Genomic DNA, 18,149 nt, shown 5'->3' with positions numbered 1-18,149 from the left:
AGTTTCTTATTGAGGAAACACTAGAGTGTGATAAGGCAGTTCGTTTGAGAACGGATCAACATTTTATCAGCTTTCGGTATGCCCAAAATATTTCCCATGAGATCTGGGGAATTCCAAAAGAAAGTATAATCGAAAACATTTTTCTGACATTTTGCACCGAAATCTTAAGAGTCGTGTGTGTTTTATCGTTGTTTGCTTTATCAAGTGCCAACATGTGTTTTCAAAATGTGATATATTTCCGCTACCCTAAATCTTTACCAAGCTGCCACCAACTGGCACGGACTGATAGCTCAATATTGACTTGGCTAACAATCTTGTGTGACAAACAAATAGAGATCTCAACCAACCTTTTTGAGTCTCCAAATGCTGTGCTAACCTTTGACACATATGCTTGAGGCCTATGCTGACTTACCTTGCGGGCTAGACCTAAAAAAACATTGAAACTGACACTGACCGGTAGAGCCAACCCTAGTGAGTAATCGCATTAGAAATATGGCCGCATGTGTGGAAAAATATTAATCATCAAGAGAAAAACTAACGGAGAAGGAACAGACTTGAAAGACGAGAAATGATTGAAGATAGCACATAGAGAATTACAATTGCGGTTGGCAGTCACGACGGATGGGATGGGATGGGATGAAATTCCTGCACATAAAAGTGCTTCTACATGAGGCATTGGCAGTGGCATTGATTGAAGCACACTCATCCCAGGCACACACTCAATCCGATGCGTCTCCGGGCATTATTTGCATAAGTTGTTGAACTTTAGATAAACGTTCCTGCCACTCGGTGCTCGCTCGGTGCCTGGTGTCGAGTGTCAAACTATCGTCGAGGTTCACTGGGTGAAAAGTGCCACAAAGCGAGAGTTTTAATTTAGCTTCGCCTCGGGTCGAGTCTCTTTCTCTCGAGTGGTTGGCTGAGCCATTCGATGGAGTTATTGCTTCGGTTAGATCCATTTTGATTTGCATAAATTGCCGCCGGGTCTGCGGGCTGTTCGAAACTACCACAACTTTCCGTGGCACCTGGCAAAACTTTGACTCAAATTGCTTCGACCTGCGGCAGGGAGCGCTCACAACTCAATACCTCAAAAGCGCCCCAAACAAAAAAAAAAAAATTCGAATAAAAAATAAAACGTAAATATCAACAAAAATTTGTGCATTTCAACTGTGAACGTGACATTCATGAGAAAATGTCCAATGAACACAAATTTCCAGAGAAGTATGAATGAAATTGATAAATGAAAGAGCCATTTGTGTGAGGCAGTCGTAGACACTTTTCGTTGCATATTCCTTAATGTTTTCGGGTTTACTTTGCTTTCGGTAGGAAATGAGAGAAATTTTCAGCTTGAGAGAATTTCTATTCATTTTGGGAACAGCTTTTCTCTCGTATTTTTGTAAGAAATTGTCATTGAACAAATGTAATTCTAAGCGAAATGTTTTGACGACAAAGAATGGTCATGCTAATATTAATTAAATTATATTTTATAAATAAAACGACTACTTCCAGTGAAATTCCATTTTGTTTGTTATATTTATAGGCTTTATTGCATACTTTAAAGCTTATTCATATGTAATGCTAAAATTTTGCTAATTGCTATTGAAAACTCTGGTGACCTTAACATATTTTCGAAGCCCCCTCCCTTTTGACCTTTCTTGGGGTCGCCGACAGCGTATTTATTTTTCGGCTTTAATCAGCCAGCATTCCAGCATTTCCTCTCGCATTTTTCTTGTTTTTACAATTCCGTCAACATTTTCGAGGCTGCCAGTGTCTTTCACCGCCCATCACCACCCAACTGCTGATAAGCAGCGAAGCAGCCGCCAAAGCGGAACACAAACTCAAACGACATTATCATAATTGCTTATGCTTCATTACATGTTTGCCGGCGAGTACATGGCGGCCATACAGATAGGCTTAAAGCAAAAGTACTCCCTGCGCTCCTAGCGACCCGAAAACCTAACCAAACACGGTAGTCGAACTCGCTTTTGTCGACTCAGCTTTGTACCAAAAAAAAAAAACAACAAAAAAACCTATAATCACTGAATAAACAAGCTGATAAAACAAAGGCAACAAATATGTATAAGCGCAAATATTTGAGACTCAACGAGAGCAGACTTTCATGTGCCCCCATATAAGTGCAGATAAAGATAGAGATCGCCAAAAGTGAACTGGAAATAACAATAAACGGGGCAATTTGGGAAAAGAGAATTCATTTTTCAAGTCTATATTTTGATCTTGGAATAAGGCACAGAATACGATTTCAACGGACAATATATTCATCGAGATTAGATCGGCTTCTGAAAAATATAGGAGTATTTCTCACATGATAAGACTTAATGTGGAACAGAAAAACGATTTCAAGGTCACATTTTGTTCTGTGTAAGAATTGAATTTGGAAACCGAACCCAGGTCTCAGATCCCGATATAGAGTCGGATGCAGACGGGGCTAAAACGGCTAAGACGGCTAATACTTTGGTAGCCGCTTCAGTCGGCCGGACTAACGGTTACTGCCCGCCCCAAAAAAGGGCATGGCCTCCACGGACATGGAGCAGCAGCCCATCCGCGTCTAAAAATCATCGCCATGTGTGTCCGCTTTTTTCTGCTCAACTGTTACATTTTTTCTGTCTCTGGCCCCGTGACTGGCGATTTTATTTTCGCTCCATTTGTGGCCATAAATATTCAGTCAAGTGTCATCGTTGTGGCATGTCTAGTGGAGTTTGAAATGAAATAGATGCAGGCAACAGAGAAAGACAAAATCGCCAAGCATATGGGAAGGCTTAAAACGAGTTAAGTCACTTCTGTGGTCGCGAGTCGCGACCAAGTGGCCTCCTCCAGCTGCTCCGCCTCCGGCCTCCGGTTCTCCGCTCCTCTGGAACTCCAAGCCCCAAAACCGCGACTCTCCGCTCCCCTCGGAACCGCTCCCGGACTTCCAACTGGCTGCCAATTGTGGCAGCGGTAAAGATTTCGTTCGCTGTTGTGTGTGACCGCAGCTGGGACCCAGGAGATGTACACAGAGAAAAATACACTGGTCCTTGAGAGCCGTCATTAAAAAATGTTAAATGGAAAACCAAATTTTAGATTTGAATTTGAATTAATGTAAGACAAGGAAGACATAAAATCTCTTTTTTTGTACAGAAATCTTCTTCAACTCAAGTTGTACAGAAAGCTTGGCAAAGCAGTTTAAAGTTTAGTTGAAAAAGGTAACATTTCCACTTAATTTGTTCTGTGCATCTAAAAACATGAAAAATAGCGATGGAGAACCAAAGAATGTGGCCAACACAGATGGGTCAGACCTAAAAAGGGGGTTTCGGACGGGGAAAAGAGTGGATGTGGCTCTGTAGCGGGTGTTGGGGCAAAGTTATGGCGTTGGCAAAAGCGTTTCAAGTGAGCTTAGCAAAAACTAGGAAACCAGCAGCGTGGGAGGCTCAATAAAGTTATCATCGCTGGAGATGAATAAATTTTCAGGGCACAAGCAAAGGATGTAGATTATCGTCGATAAACACGAGGGATTGTTGAGTGCTGAAGTCTCGGTGAGATAAATGATAAGATTTCAGTGCGAGATCGCAAGTTTATATTTTGGAGGGAGATTCGTAATTTGGGAATGTAAAGTAAAAGCCTAAATTAATTATTTTCCATGGTTGTAGCATTGGTATTCCTACGCCAAATAAATCGCAAATGTACGTGATTATTATTACTAAATACAGAATGTGGAATTTTTCTTCAACCAATCAATTACGTCCTTATTGCAACTGCTCTATCTACCCTCGTTGCAAGTAGAAGCACTCACGGAAGTGCAATGCATGTAAAAGTCATGAATCTGATGAAGTATTCAAACCAGCTACTAGAAACGCTCTTACGCACACATGGGTCTTAACTCCTCGGCACAGGAAGCTGCCAGGATTAACTGGCCACTTGAACACGGTTAGGAGTGAAAGGATGCAGAAGCATGCAGAAAGAGTTGGTGAGAAGTGAGTTATCGAGATGCTGGCGAAATATATTGAGATTACTAATCATTGAACACTTATCGGCAATGAACATCCGTCTCGCCCAGCCAGATGGAATTATCTCTGCCCCCAGCCATCTCCTTCTGACAATCATTCCCTCTCTCTCGGTCGCCCTACAGCCCTCTCTTTCCACCAGCTCAATCACCCGCACGTGCTTGCGGGTTAGAGCGGTGGAGAGTTTGAGCGGTTGTTCACGCTCAATTTGCATGCATTTCATTTAGGCGGTGAGCATGGCCCTGCATCTGTCTCTTTCGCGCGCTCTATGCCTCTCTCTTTCGCTGAATTATATATTTCCTTTTTTTCGGTTTGCTGGATTGCTCAAAGTGCACGGCCAGGTCACGTTTTTGATATTTCATTCAATCAAAACAAATTGCTGTGGTCCGAAGCCCTGGACCACCGCTCTTAAATAAATAAAAAATGTACCACAACAATCTAAAAAAAAACCCAGACCAAGCCAGTGGCAAAATCTTTTTGCGGTTAACTTATTTCAGCGCTCAGGTCGTTAGGCAAACGACCGTAAAAAAGGCCGGATCGTAAAATAGAAATTAGATTAAACATCATAAAAATGTTGGGCCCAAGTAACTTAGATTCCGATAAAAAAAAAACAAAAATGGGGCGGCGAGGGCGTGTCCTGAAGGAGTTTAAAATTTTCCCAATTCTTGGCAGGCACTTTACTAATTGACAATTTCCAACTGAAAAAGAAAAACTTTTCTGTCGCTCTTTTGTCGTTTTCTTTTTGTAATAGCCCCAAAGTCAGTCATTTCGTCTAAGCCATTAAAAAATTAATTGGCTGCCTTCCCTTCGGGCGGAACACGCCCCATACATCGCACTAATGCCGCTTTTAGCCAAGTTAAATGCTTCCCACCCAAAACAACTGCCCCAGAAGAACAAGCCAAACAACGCACAACAGCGAAAAAAGGGCTTGTCGTCGTCGTGGTTAAAAGGAAGTAAAATGCTTGGAAAACCTGAGAAAAACTGACTCAAGAAAAGGGAAACGACTACCATGGAGTTCTTGGAATAAACAAATACCTTACTGTTTAAAATAAATTGTTATTAACGGGCAGGTTAACTACCAATATTTTAGTTCGTTACTACTACTACTTTTAATTTATCCGACCTTAAGTCATTGTTTTGGCCATTTTTTAATCAAATAATAATTTAATTTAATTCGCTAGTCTCCCTGCTCTAGTTGGCCAACAAAACTATGAATAATATCCGGTCATCTTTCCTTCTGTATTACAAGCTTCCTGTTCTATCTCAGTATACCCTTTCTACCCTAGGGCACTTGAGAAAACGTTTAATCTCGCCACAAACTTCTAATTTTTATTGCTTCGCTTTGTCATTAGCTTTTTTTGCCTTCATATATATTTTCCGCCAGTTTGTTTTTGTTCCGTCAGTTGTTTTGTTCGAGTGGTTCTCCAATTGCTGCGCTGACCTTTTGTAGGAACCCCTCCAATTATGAGTTTTTTGAGTAGGCATCTCTCACTCAATTTGGCTCAATTTGTATTTTGTTTTCGCCAAATTCGATTCATTGTTTATTGTTTACGCAGCGTGGGTTGACCGAACCGACGCAACCAGTCGAATTTTGTCTCACCGTAATTACAATAAATATATATGACGCGGATTGCGAGCGGATAAGATAAGATTCCGTAAATAATTCCACTTCCGTTGCAGCCGACCTTCCGGAACCCAAACAATTGATATCAATTAGCGGACAAGTGAATCACTCTAGAATTCCTAATTGATAAGTCAAAAGGTTCTGATTAAGCTCAGACATGAGTTATTGGTGGGGGTAATGCAGAGCAATGCTCCCCATAAAGTTGTCGGGACTTCTTCACGTTTCCCACATCGGTTGGAGGCATTTTTATGCACTTCATTTATAAATGACAAGCCTTCATCCCGGTTTTGTGTCCCTCCAGCTGGGAAAAGCGCAGGGCACCCTGGGCAAAGGCGCTGGGATGGAGGAGCTGTAGCTGGGATATGGAGTCCCGGACAACCCTTAACCGTCTACAGTCTGTCTGTCGGTCCACTGCCACTGCCACTCCAGCCAGACAGTGTGCAAAATTTTAATGAGTTGGAAATTTAATACCCGGAGAGAAGATTGCAATGCGATGGACGGGAGGTTTCAACTGCGGTAGGTCAGCCCATTGGAGCGCAAGCGATTCAATTTTGATCCCAGTAAACTTTTAAATTTTCCGTCAATTTAATTGAAATTGAATGGAATGAGGAGAACGGAACGAGTCCGACGGAATCACCTTGAACTTGTCCAGAGAATGTCGTCATTTGATTTGAGTTTGGGATCTAAGAAATATACCAAGAATTTGAGTTGCTTGAGTTGATTTCGCACTGGGAACTTTTCTTGCTTCCGCTGATTCTTCGCACAGTGCGCAATTTCTCTAAGATAAATGTTTTCAGTTCAGTCGCAGTTGATTTAAATGTACAATGTATATTCTTAGAAAATTCGCCAAGCTAATTTTGATTAATATTTTTATTCATTCTCTTCTCTTTGCAGTTCTCTCTTCGATTTCTTCATCGACCGGAAACGTAAGTTCCCAAATAAAATCCATTTGTCATGTAGTTCTTAACCCAAATCCGCCTGCCGGCCATTTTAAAGCTGACGTTTTATTGCGTAATTTTATGTGCGACTCGTTTTCATTATCGTTGCGATTTCCAGTCACATGATCTTAAGTTCCGTTTACGGCTCTAATAAAAATTAGCCGGCAACGAGATGGAAACTCGTTAAAAATCCTCAAATGAGTGTCGCTCCATCTCGCTCTTGCCCCATGCCTGCTAATAGCCCCATCCCGCTCTGTGGGCGTTCTAATTGTAGTTTGAGTCGAGTCTCCGAAATAATTTACGATGCTCGAAAGTTTTTTGCTGCTCTTTGTTTTTACTCTTTTTTTCCTATTGTTGCTAAACACTTTTTGTTTGGCTTCTACCTGGCGGTCAGAAATTCGGAGAATTTTTAAATTGCATATTGAGTAGCAGAGTTTCTTCCAATCAGCAAAGGGGACAGACTGATTTATGATGGCCTAGTAGTCTGATCTGAAAATAGTGCGAATAGTTTAGAGGAAGTTAAGTTAACACAAAACAATTAAAGAATAATTCATCAAAAATCACAAATCTAAAACTGTATACCTTCTATCTTAATGGGGCACATAATACAGCTGCTGTTATTTCATTTGTAATAAATTTAATCTATAAGAGGTCTCTGATTTTGTAGATTTCCGAACGGCTATTGAGCTTATATTCTCATTGCCATGCGATTTCCATTCAGAGTCACCTTCAGGCACTTTGCACTGTTTATTCCTTGTCAATATTTTCATTTTTACACTACTTTCCAATGATTGCACATGCAATTCTCCATTCTCCCGTAATGCGCGTATATTACAAAAATGTACTTTATGCAACAGCTCTGGCGTGTCAATCACAAGCTAGTTATTCAACTGAAAGATGGAAGATACACTCGTTCTCAGTAGTTATTCAACTGTATCCGAGAGATACTTGTAGTTTAGTATCCATCAATAGCTATACAATAATAAGTTGCAAATAGCTGTAAATGAGTTGAGTTGAGTCAAGTTTAGTGCCATTTTGTATGGATCGGCGGAGAGGTTGTACAGGGGATTTCTGTATATTTCTGTATGGTTCCATAGAACTTGATCGCGCACACATGTGACCTCCAGCTGGACAACTTGGCTTCTTGATGGTGGGAAACAAAATCTTGCATTGATATGGGAATTAAAAATAGTCATGATGATCATGATGACGTTCCTTTTGTTGTTCGCCAAGTTCTATAGTTCATTTTTTCGGTTTTCCGCTATTTTTGTTTATCTAAGTATTTAAGGCTTTGTTGATTTTCCTCTTTTTATTCTGTGGCATGACATCATCCAACCGAAGTGCAGTAACTTCCTTTTGTTGTTCTCCATTTAATTTATTTGTTTTACGCTTTGCGAACTTTTTATTTCGCTCACCATTTATTAAATTCCACGCTTTGGGAATGAGCAAGATTAATTAAGCGTTTAATCTTTGATTTATGGAGCTCCAATGTATTTATTTTGGGTGGTCGCTTTTAGCCAGCGGCGTTGTAATCATAGAAGGGTTATTATTTAAACATAATATTTATTCAGAATTTCTGTTTGCTTAAAATGGTAAACAACAACCGACAATTCAGCAAATCTAAACATTGTATATATGTTCGTCTGATTTTTGCGAAAACCAATTTATTCAAGCTTAATATGGCAGTCAGCCTAAAATTGAATTATGAAACGCGTGCCTATTCAAACACCACAGGAATTGCTATAACTTAAACTCATTGAAGTTCTCATTTCGGTTTAAATAAAATGGAATATAAATAGTTTCAACGTGTATTTATTTTATTGCATTGAAACGTAACTCAGCCAATTTGTCATTTCTTCTTTAAAAAAATTCGAGGAAGGGTCTTTCACATTGGCTTCATTACCTAAATATAACCATATTTTTTGCTGGCGATTAAGGGTGTGCAATTTTCTGCGTGCTTTTTTGTGATTTAAACAGCAATGCAACATTCATTTTTCAGATACCCACTGACAGGTGCAATCCATACCACTACATTGCTGTGCTTTAGTTCGGTCTGGTTTTTTGTTGGACTTTTGTAAAGCCTGCCGCAAAAATGCGTTTAGGCCACCTCAATGCAATCGGGTTGTTGTTTTTCGCAAAAAAAATACAGTTGCGTAGCTTGGCTAAGCCCACAAGCCAGCGATGAACAGATATCGAAAATTGAGTTAAGCAACCTGTAGTGGCCAGGTGTATCTGTCACCACATCCACTTCCATTATTTTTCTGTTTCGCTTTTTGCCCAATGAAAATGAAAGCAGGCCTCGGTAATCAAGAATACAAGTGGAAAGTGAAAAGTGTGGAAAAGCTGACCGACTGCTGATGACTACACTTACTTTTGAGCCCCAGTGGCCCCATCTCATTACACCTAATTTGTTTATTTTGTTTTGCCTTTGGGTTAGGCGTCAACGTGAGAGAATCGCTAGATGCGCTGGGAAAGTCCAGTGTTTGCGTACAGTGAGAAAAATCCAATTATATTTTTGGACATAGCTTTGAAAACAGCTTTTCTTATATAAGAACATATACATCATTTGATGATAAATTAATATAATGGATAAGAAAAGAGCAATAGCGAAGTGGCTTTTTGACTGAAAGCTTCGCACCTCAGTAATATATAGCTATATAGTTTCTCCATGTGCCCCCAAAGCCACCAGGCTTTCCATGTTTGTTTTCCCCCATAAGGACCGACCAGCTCATTTGCATGACAAGCTGTCGGAAGCGGCGCTTAATTCACGCAACATGCCCCAAAACACGATTGGACTATGACTGTGCCCATGTATCTGTATCTACATACACTCGTATATGCAGATATTTGCCGGATCGGCTGCTTAGGCTTTGAGACAAATCACTTTTACCTGTTTGCCTCTGTCGTCTGTCGTCTGCCACTTGGGTTACATATCATCCGCAGCAGATACTGGATCTCTAAGTGGTGGTCAGTTTGGGCGGTGTCCCTGGTTTTTTCTGGCTTTCTACCCCAACCAGTTTTTCGGATTTTCTGTACGTGTCTTTATTTTTTTCCTGCAAATTTATTGGCAATAATCATTTGGGGCTTATACAAATTGCATGAACAAGGCGAAAGCCGTCCACTCGAATGGGCCTTATATATTTGCCCATATCTATATCTTTGATCGCTTCTATGCTATGCACATTTCTGTGTAGAGGCGTTGTCCCAACTTTGGTCGAATGAACCTTAATTAAAGCCGAGATTGGCCGCTGCGGCACGATTTTCTTTCGAAATTGAACCACATTGTTCAGCCGGGCGACTATCATTAGGTTTGGCCTATACCATAATTGTTCAGATTATGGACGAAATGCGTTGGCTGTTGATGCCGGGCCCAATTTAAATGACGTGAAATTAAAGCACAGAAAGCGAAAATTATTTTCATCGCAAGTGCTGAAGCTATTTGCGGAGAAATTTTTATTACATTCGAAATTAAACTAAAATTTTTATGGCTCAAAACGAATTATGAATTTCCAGACAGGAAAGTAACTTTGTCGTCATCAGTAGCTAAGTTTGTAATAGAAGCTTGGTGCTCAATAGAAACTTTGAAATGACCGAGAAATGCCGGCAATAAAAAAGTTGGTCAAAGGAAGCTTTATTTATGTTTTAATAAGGCTGTCAGCCTCTCTTTAATACAGAATGACAACAAAACTGTTTGCCATTAAAGCCATCTCTTCATGAACCATAGTTTTTCCAACGCCATTTTTTACAGCATTTTGGGGGCAAAACCAAAGTGTAATAAACGACAGTTGCCATGGCAGCCATAGCCAATATCCAGCGACTGATGGGGAGTCTATTGTTTGAGCGTTGTCAATAACAAAAACGCATAAATCTTGTCTGTGGTTGGGGCAGCAAGAACGGGAAGGCCTTCAAAAATGAATTCGCATTTGTTCTACTTATTTGCATAGATTGGGAGTTGATGTGGCAAAATAAATTTCGGTGTTCCATATTTGGAGCATGTCACGTGATTTGCCGAAAGTCAAACTCAATTTCAGTGCTTTCGTCACGAAACTTATGTGGGGAACTACACATATATCATGGCAACATCAATAGAATAAGGGCTTGGCTGCTTTTTGGCGTTGGCAGTAACTCGATTTGTGAACCCCAAATGTTCTTTCTTGTCGTTAAGTTACTGGATTGGAATGCGGTTTGGTGGGTTCCTTTTTTCGATAAATCTCACAGGAGAGTTTTTAATTATTTTTGGAGAGTGTTGGCCAAAAGGAAAGGAATGCTTCCCGCCGCTATTGAGTTATGCGATGCTCGGGAAAAAAATGGAAACTTGTTTTAGGCCTTGCGAACAGGAAACACGCGTCTGGAATCAGGTTTTCTTCGATGATAATGATTTTTGGCGTGGCAGGTGGACGAGAACTTGTTCTCCTGTTCGCACAAGCCCGCTAAAAGGAAAGTTCAACTTTTGTCGGCAGCAAAAATGATTTTCACACACGCATAATAAACGTTAATTCGGCATTTGCAAAACAAACATTCAGTGACCTTAGTAAAATGTGAATTCGCGCTCTGCAATTCGACTCACGTTTCGGGGCTTCGGGCCCTTGAGCACCAGTCCATATAATGTCGATATAATCCTCAGCCCCCAAATACGAAAACAAGTGCGAGCATGACATTTAAAATTTGACCAACACTTTTCAATTGTTCCCATGAATCGCATGCTAATTAGGAACTGGGGAATTGGCGGAGTGATTGATGGATGGCTGTTCGGATTGACACGGGGGCTTAGCCGACTCACAAACATTTGGCCAACTGCCCAATACAGTTAAGTTCACACCCGCACACCCCAGACAATTGGTCTTCGAATGGTCGAGGTGGTTTTCCAATGGTCGGCAAAATGTTTTCGGCATTCGGCGATTTTAAGTTTCGCTTTCAACCATTTGAAGGTCTAGCTGAAGAAGCAGAAAAATTTAAGTTAATTGTACTTGGATGGGCCATTGTGTGACTTGCATTGTCTGATTTTAAAGCATTTCTTATATTGTGTTATAATTTTGTATGTTAGTCTTATTGTCGGTGACAGGGGAGGCCACACAATAAGATCTTCTTAAATTTTATGGGGGCTGGTAAAAGAAAGTTATTTTTGCACTTTGCCAAAGGCGTAGCCTTGCCGTTGATTAAGGGGGATTTTCCTAAATAAAGTAGTGACTTTAATTTGATTTTGAAAAGCTGAAGATGTACTATAAATCGGCTTAAAATGTAGCGCCTAGTCAGAGCAACAATATAAAGTTTCTTTGCTATATTACATGTAAAAGCTTAATACCAATGCATTAATAATTATGTTAAATTTATTTGTGTTTTAAGGTTTAATTGTTATTTCACAAGGCAAGACTCCACCCTTTCTGCGATTTAACTATAGCTTTACCCGCGACATGGGTGTAGCTAATTGTTTGTGGTTTCTTTTACAAAATTTAAATAAACTCAAACGCATAGCGTGAATAATTGGACAAAGACAACAAGTCAAAGAAAGAGTCGGCTGGCGAAAAAAGGTGTCCAAGACCATAAAACATAATGTTTGGACTTGACTTTCACTCTTCTCCGAACATTGATCTCGCAGTCTCTATCTCCAAAGTCGGTGGTGGTAAAATTCAGAAGGTAAAACCACAGAGATCACAGTGACCGCTGGCTATGGAATTTCACTTTTGTTTTCGATACAACGAACAAATTTGATTTTGACAACTTTGATTAACACAGATTTCATTCGACTTTAATTCGGTCTTAATTGGACATCGTACAGCGACACGTCCAGCAACTTAGGCAGTTCATCAATCAGTCAATCAATCGCACACAATCATTGTCAAGCGAAATTGGTTTCCGTTTCGTGCCGTTTTATGAGTTTTTTGAATCCTCGCCACTTGCAATTAGTGGCAAATTTGTAGCCAGTTTTCAGTGAGGATGCTAAAAAGTAGGGGTAAGTGCTGTTGCATGAAGCATTCATCCAAGGGGACACCCGTTTCGACTTCCGAACTTTTTGGCCACTAACTTCTTCGCTCATCTTGCAAACTCCCCACAATCAAGGCGATGTTAATTTTACATATTGCAACATTTCGCGTTGCCTTGCCTTTGGATTGTCTCTCGACTTGGCTCACAAACTCATTACAATAGCTATGGCTGCGCAAATGTGAACAGTCAGCTCCCAGACGAACTCCCCGCCCCCCTCGTTGTAATGGCAAAACCTCGTTGATGTCTTCAGTGATGCCAACAGATAGAAGTTATTTCTAACTAGTTTAGGTGCACCTGATATATCTGGATAAAAGCTGTTTTTTGTGTACAAATAAAAAGGCTAGGAGCAACCATTCAACTGGTTTTAATTAAATTCTATCTATCCTTATTTTAAACAAACTAAGATCTTTTATTAGGAAACTATGACTATTACTGTGAAAACTGATGCTCACCACTGACTCCTTTCGTTCCGCCGTTTGTTGCATTCATCGCGTTGACAACAAATGGCACTAAATTTTTGCCATTGCATAATAAACTCTCGACGCTGCCGCTGATGACGCTGCCTTGCCAGTGCAGATGAAGGGTTCACCGTAGCCAGTGGGGGGCTTCACTGTACTTCAGTCGAGTTGGGCAACTACAGAGACAATAACTTTTCTTATGATGCCATTTTTCACGTGGAAAACTTGAGCCGTCTGCTGTGAGAAATTGCGGTGGATGGGCTGTGGAAAAGTCAGAAGTTCGGGAGTAAATTGGTAAGGAAGCAGTGAGGATATTTTGGGATAAATCTCGGAGCTCTTCCTTTTTGGATTGCTTGATTGATTTCGAAGAACGGATTTGGCCGTGGATAAATTGGATTTTTCAATCGATTTTAATGCAATCTAAGCCGTGACAACTTTGAAAATGGTTTAGTTTTTGATAACACTACCTACACTCCTCTCTTTGTTAGTTGTTACAATATAGTGGCCTACAAATCTTATGTGTTTACATAAAGTTTAGGTTCTATAGCGCGTAACCCTTGATCATTTCACGGCCGCCTTCACTTTCCTACCGATTAGGTAAACCATTCCCCAGCTATAAGTTGGTAAACTTCCATAATAAACTTGCCCGACAAATATATTTAACGAAACTTCCAAGTTTTCACTTGTGACCACAGACACTACAATCACATCCCCCTTTCAATATACATCACTGCACTTGTGTTCAAAAGTCAAGTTGAAGTTTGTGGTGCAAGAACAAGTGAATTCCCCAAGAATGTTGGGAGCGTATCACCAAGTTAACATTGTGCTTGGAGGTAAATGGGCCGAAACGGAACAAGTCGTATATTAACCAAACTAACCATATAACTATGTATTTCCTCAGCTTCCTGGCAGAGTACAGTCAAAGTTTGGTGACTAAATTCCTATTATAATACCGGTATAAAAATGAATCTTGATTGTGACGAGCCAAGTTAAAGTGATGAAACTGAAAGCTTGCTAACCAAATTGTCTCTACTTTGCTCCCAATTTCTTAAGGGAACTTAAAGTCAGTGTCCAACAGAGGAGCTCTACTGTAGTCAGTTCTGAATAAGTTCTTGTCCGGAACTGTGGTTGTGCAAGAATAGGAAGAAGATGGCAGCGGTTGTTCGTGGGCGAGAGTACTTCAAGTTAACCTCTAATTGCCATTGCCCCAAGTGCACCGAGCGGCAATATGCTGCTCATTTTTTGCCCCTCCGTTGGCCATCCAGTCCACCCGACCACACTGTGCCCCTTCCACAGGCTAATCAAATGTTACATGCAACGTTGGAGCAGTTTTTATTGTACTTCGCCGCCGGGCAGCAGCAACAGCAACAGCAGCAGTAACAGCAACAGCAGCAGTAACAGCGGATCCCTCCAGTAACCCATCAGACCCTTCAAACGCCCCGTCACATACTTATACCTTTCTATATATAGAGGGAGAATGGAACCTGAGGTTGTCATTTGGCCGCCTTTGTTGAGGGCAGAGAGTGTGTGCCGCCGGATTCGTGTGTGTGTTCTAACCCCATTGATCTGATGACTAGCCCAAAGGCAGTCCTGGCCCTTCGGCGAGCTTCCAACAATCTGCCATGCTTGCTACAAAGGGTATATTACATTTGGAAACGGATTTTATTACTAGTGTGTTAGATTGTCTAATCCATATAAAGCACGAAGTTTTAACGGAATTTTGATTTTTTTAATTCTATTATCCAACAAAATGTAATTTATGAACTATCAAAAGTACCTTTGAAAAGAAAGAATTTTGATACATTTTAGTACATCAAATAGTCACATTGGTTCATTACGTTTTCAAAGCTAATAAGTTTATCCAAATTAGGGTATCCCAACTTCCGTTTTTCCTAAATAAATTGCATCCCCTTTGTGTCTCTATGTTTTTGTGTCCCTATCATGCATATACATATGTACGTAAACCTTAACTTTATTTACGTGCTTGATTAGAAGTGGGGAGCTAGCCCAGCCCTTTGGGTCTTTCAGTTTTGTGTTGTTTAGCGACGCTATCAATCTGATGTTCCCACATGCCCCAGAGCCCCAGGCCAGTGGCACGCCCCTCGATTGGCCCCAAAACCCCCGTGCTAAAGCCGTGTTAATACCATGCGGCGTCACTGTTATGAGTCGAGAGCGGGCAGGTTTTCCTTATCATTGTGCAAGCGAAAACTTAATTGAACGGCATTTGACATAGTTTAAGGCGATGGCACCATAAACATCGTACCCACTCATGCCCCCTTCGGATTAGATGGAAAATTGACTTTGTTGCCGTTCGGAAAATTAGTTTCATTTGTGAATTGCGCATCATTTGGCGACGGCGTTACACTTCGTGTGACATCGAAACCCAGAAAAAACGCAGGGCATAAAGCTACGCCAGATTAGGCTGCATGTCGAGAAAGAGATGACTCCCAATCCCAAACCCATGTCCCATGTCCCACCTCCCCAATTCCCGGTTCCTCACCAAGCCAAATGTCACGCCAAACCATGCAACGCCAACAAATGCAACAACTGCAACAACTGCAGCGGTTCAAGCTGCTTTCCACTGATTGCGAAAAGCATGCCGACAAGAAAAACTATGGAGGTCTTGGTAGTAGACTTTGGGATATCCCTTTCTTCACTTCGGACTTTATAGAAACTATTTGAAACATTGCATATTTCATTTGAGATACTTAGTGTGTCACGAAGGTTAGGTCGTTTATACTTCACACAAAGGCTCACTTAAAAACGTTTCCAAAAAGTACTTATACCTGCTTCATACCCTGTATAAAAAGAGTTGCCAGAATGTGGCATGTGACAGGGTGCAGAAGACAAGCTTGAGCTCCCACCAACCATCCAAGTGCTCCCCCTTCTGCAGCTGCATCTGCAACCAACTGCAGTCGCCGGGTCTCGAAAGCTTCGCAATTTGCAATCCACAGCAGCAGGGACCAGCATCTCCCATCCTGAGTGAAATTTTGTCAATGCATCTGGATGTGGCTAGGGTTATCGGAGCCACGGAGCGGGAAGAGTCAGGGATTGAGTTATGAGTCGCAGCAGTGAAGTAAATTAGAGAAGGCAACGAAGGAGTTGTGAATATTTTCAGGCAAGGATCAGCTGCAGAAGTCGCTGTGGGCAATAGATATAGCTACATGTATGCTGCAACCGGAATTAGGTAGTCAAGGGTTCATCCGGTTCATGAAGAGCTGAGCCGATGGAGGAGCCAATTTGATGACTAGCCTGGATTTTATGGGGTTATCTTCGCAGCTTAACCCAACGGAGAGACAATTTTAGCAGGAAAAGGAGTTTATGTTTTACAGGATAATGCTTTCAGCAGGAGAAGAAGAACATTTAGGAAGTTTGAACGGCTGCACAGAACACTTACTGCGATTAGAAAGTGCAATTCAGCAAGGTTTAACCTAGGAATTGTGCAACAATTTGTGTAAAATATGTTAGACTTTAAAGGAAGACTTCAAACACATACACGCCCTTGCTTTTGGGTCATCCGGTGTGGCATTGTCATAATTTAGCTCACCTATAATTTGATTTATATTCGATCATAAATTAAACAACTTCGTGCGCAACTGTGCAGCTACATGTTCATTCGGATTACATTTGGCACATTTGCAGTTGATGCACGAGTCTAAGGGTAATTAATTAGGCATTTAATTTAATTATGAGTGCAAATTGCACACAGGTCACAGCATCCGCTAATTTCTGGTTAAATGCAATGGAAGTGATTATGGCTAGGCAAATGTTTTGTTCACCGCTCTGGGGCTTTAAAATGTAAACCAAAACTCCCACAATTTCAATACATAATTTACACCTGTGTGCTTTGTTCAATTACCAAATTCTGAGGGAGGGAGTGCTGTTTCGCATTAAAGTGAATGATATGAATTTCAATTTGCGGAGAGGAAACTCATGGATGGCGATTCCATTATGCACATCCCAGGTTCCGTATGTACTCATTCCAAGTGACAAACTTGGGCAATTTCCGCTCCACGGAAATGTGCACAATTTAATTTTGGCCTGCGGTGGCAGGGGTTTGCTCATTTTTCCCCCGTTTTTTCTGCACGGAACATCTTTTGGTCTAGCCGAGCAGAAGCTTAGTTAATATCTTCATCTGCGTATCTCTCCGCGGAGTTGATAATTTTCTGCTTGAGTGTGTTGCAGACTTCCCCAAGTTGCTGTTGCTTTTAATTAGAATTAGCAAGTCGCTTGTCGTAGCCACATAAATGGTATGTACTCACACATGACTGGCATTCAGCAGTTTGGACCCCAAAGTGAGCAAAGAAGTTTCCATATCCAGCTCCCCCTTTCCTGGCTTAAGATAATTTTTCTGCCGTGAAAACATAAATTCAAGTTGTTTTTATTACCATGCACACTCACGCACGTTTCTCTCCTCTTCTCCTTTATCCCCCTAAGAAACTTTGTATACCCAAATTTTCTCGGAAAATTAACAACACTCGTGGCTTTGATTTATCGCGATAAGCGGATGTTGTTGTTTGCCGTTGCTTCCCATTGTTTGTGGGGCGCGGGGCGGTGGGTGGTGCTGCTGAGATTTTGATTTTGTCAGGCCCCATATATATGCAGATTGATTTTCGGGCTTTAATTAAGTTATCTAGTTTGGCATTTTGATAAATGCTCTCTACGCTTCGTTACGGCGGGTAATTGAAAGTGAAGGCTAAATGATTTTGGCCATTAGGAAGGTGCGCTTCTGGCAAGGGAACACGGAAACTTAAAACTGAAATTTCATTTTAGGGAACTAACTGCTTGATTAAGGTAATTTTTGTAAACTTTGGTTATTGAAATACTTATAAAAATGAGATAATGAGAAGATGTGATGCCACCTACTTCACAATGCTCGAATTTGACGCACTATTTAAGCACCCGCTAAAGAGACAGACCCATAAATTAATTAAGAGTCGGAAACGGATAAAATGTGGTGTAAAGAAGGCGAAGCAGCCAACAAAAAAAGAAAAAGATATGGAGATATGAAAAGAGGCAGACAAACAAATTACACATGCGACTGGTGGGCCGCGACAGTTTGGCTGACAATAATTAAAGCAACTGCACACAGCCGCCAATAACAACAACAAACAGCTGCACGCAAACACCAGCGGCATCCTCAAACATCCTC

At 41.0% G+C, this 18,149-nt stretch overlaps 1 protein-coding gene and 1 long non-coding RNA gene across 7 annotated transcripts in view; one reads left to right on the top strand and one right to left on the bottom strand.

The window, feature by feature from the left end:
• LOC122613247 overlaps positions 1–18,149 on the top strand; it is a 40,306-nt gene that overhangs the window by 8,342 nt on the left and 13,815 nt on the right. For both annotated transcript variants that reach the window (XM_043787339.1, XM_043787338.1), the window contains exon 2: positions 6,514–6,545. The gene's annotated coding sequence lies outside the window, so the exon portion shown is untranslated. The remainder of the gene's footprint in view (positions 1–6,513; positions 6,546–18,149) is intronic.
• Positions 16,563–17,788, bottom strand: LOC122613249. Of its 5 annotated transcripts, none has more exons than XR_006325678.1 (3): positions 17,399–17,788; positions 17,260–17,333; positions 16,563–17,202 (listed from the first exon to the last, which is right to left on the bottom strand). It is a non-coding gene; the product is annotated as an uncharacterized LOC122613249 (long non-coding RNA). The 5 variants fall into 5 exon arrangements; XR_006325677.1 differs by having other exon boundaries at positions 16,563–17,196; positions 17,260–17,348; positions 17,403–17,785; XR_006325674.1 differs by having other exon boundaries at positions 16,564–17,202; positions 17,260–17,348; positions 17,403–17,783.

Source organism: Drosophila teissieri, chromosome 2R, assembly GCF_016746235.2.
Source record: "Drosophila teissieri strain GT53w chromosome 2R, Prin_Dtei_1.1, whole genome shotgun sequence".
Lineage (NCBI taxonomy): Eukaryota > Metazoa > Arthropoda > Insecta > Diptera > Drosophilidae > Drosophila > Drosophila teissieri.
Note: the sequence above shows the minus strand (reverse complement) of the source record. Positions and strands in the feature narration are given on the sequence as shown.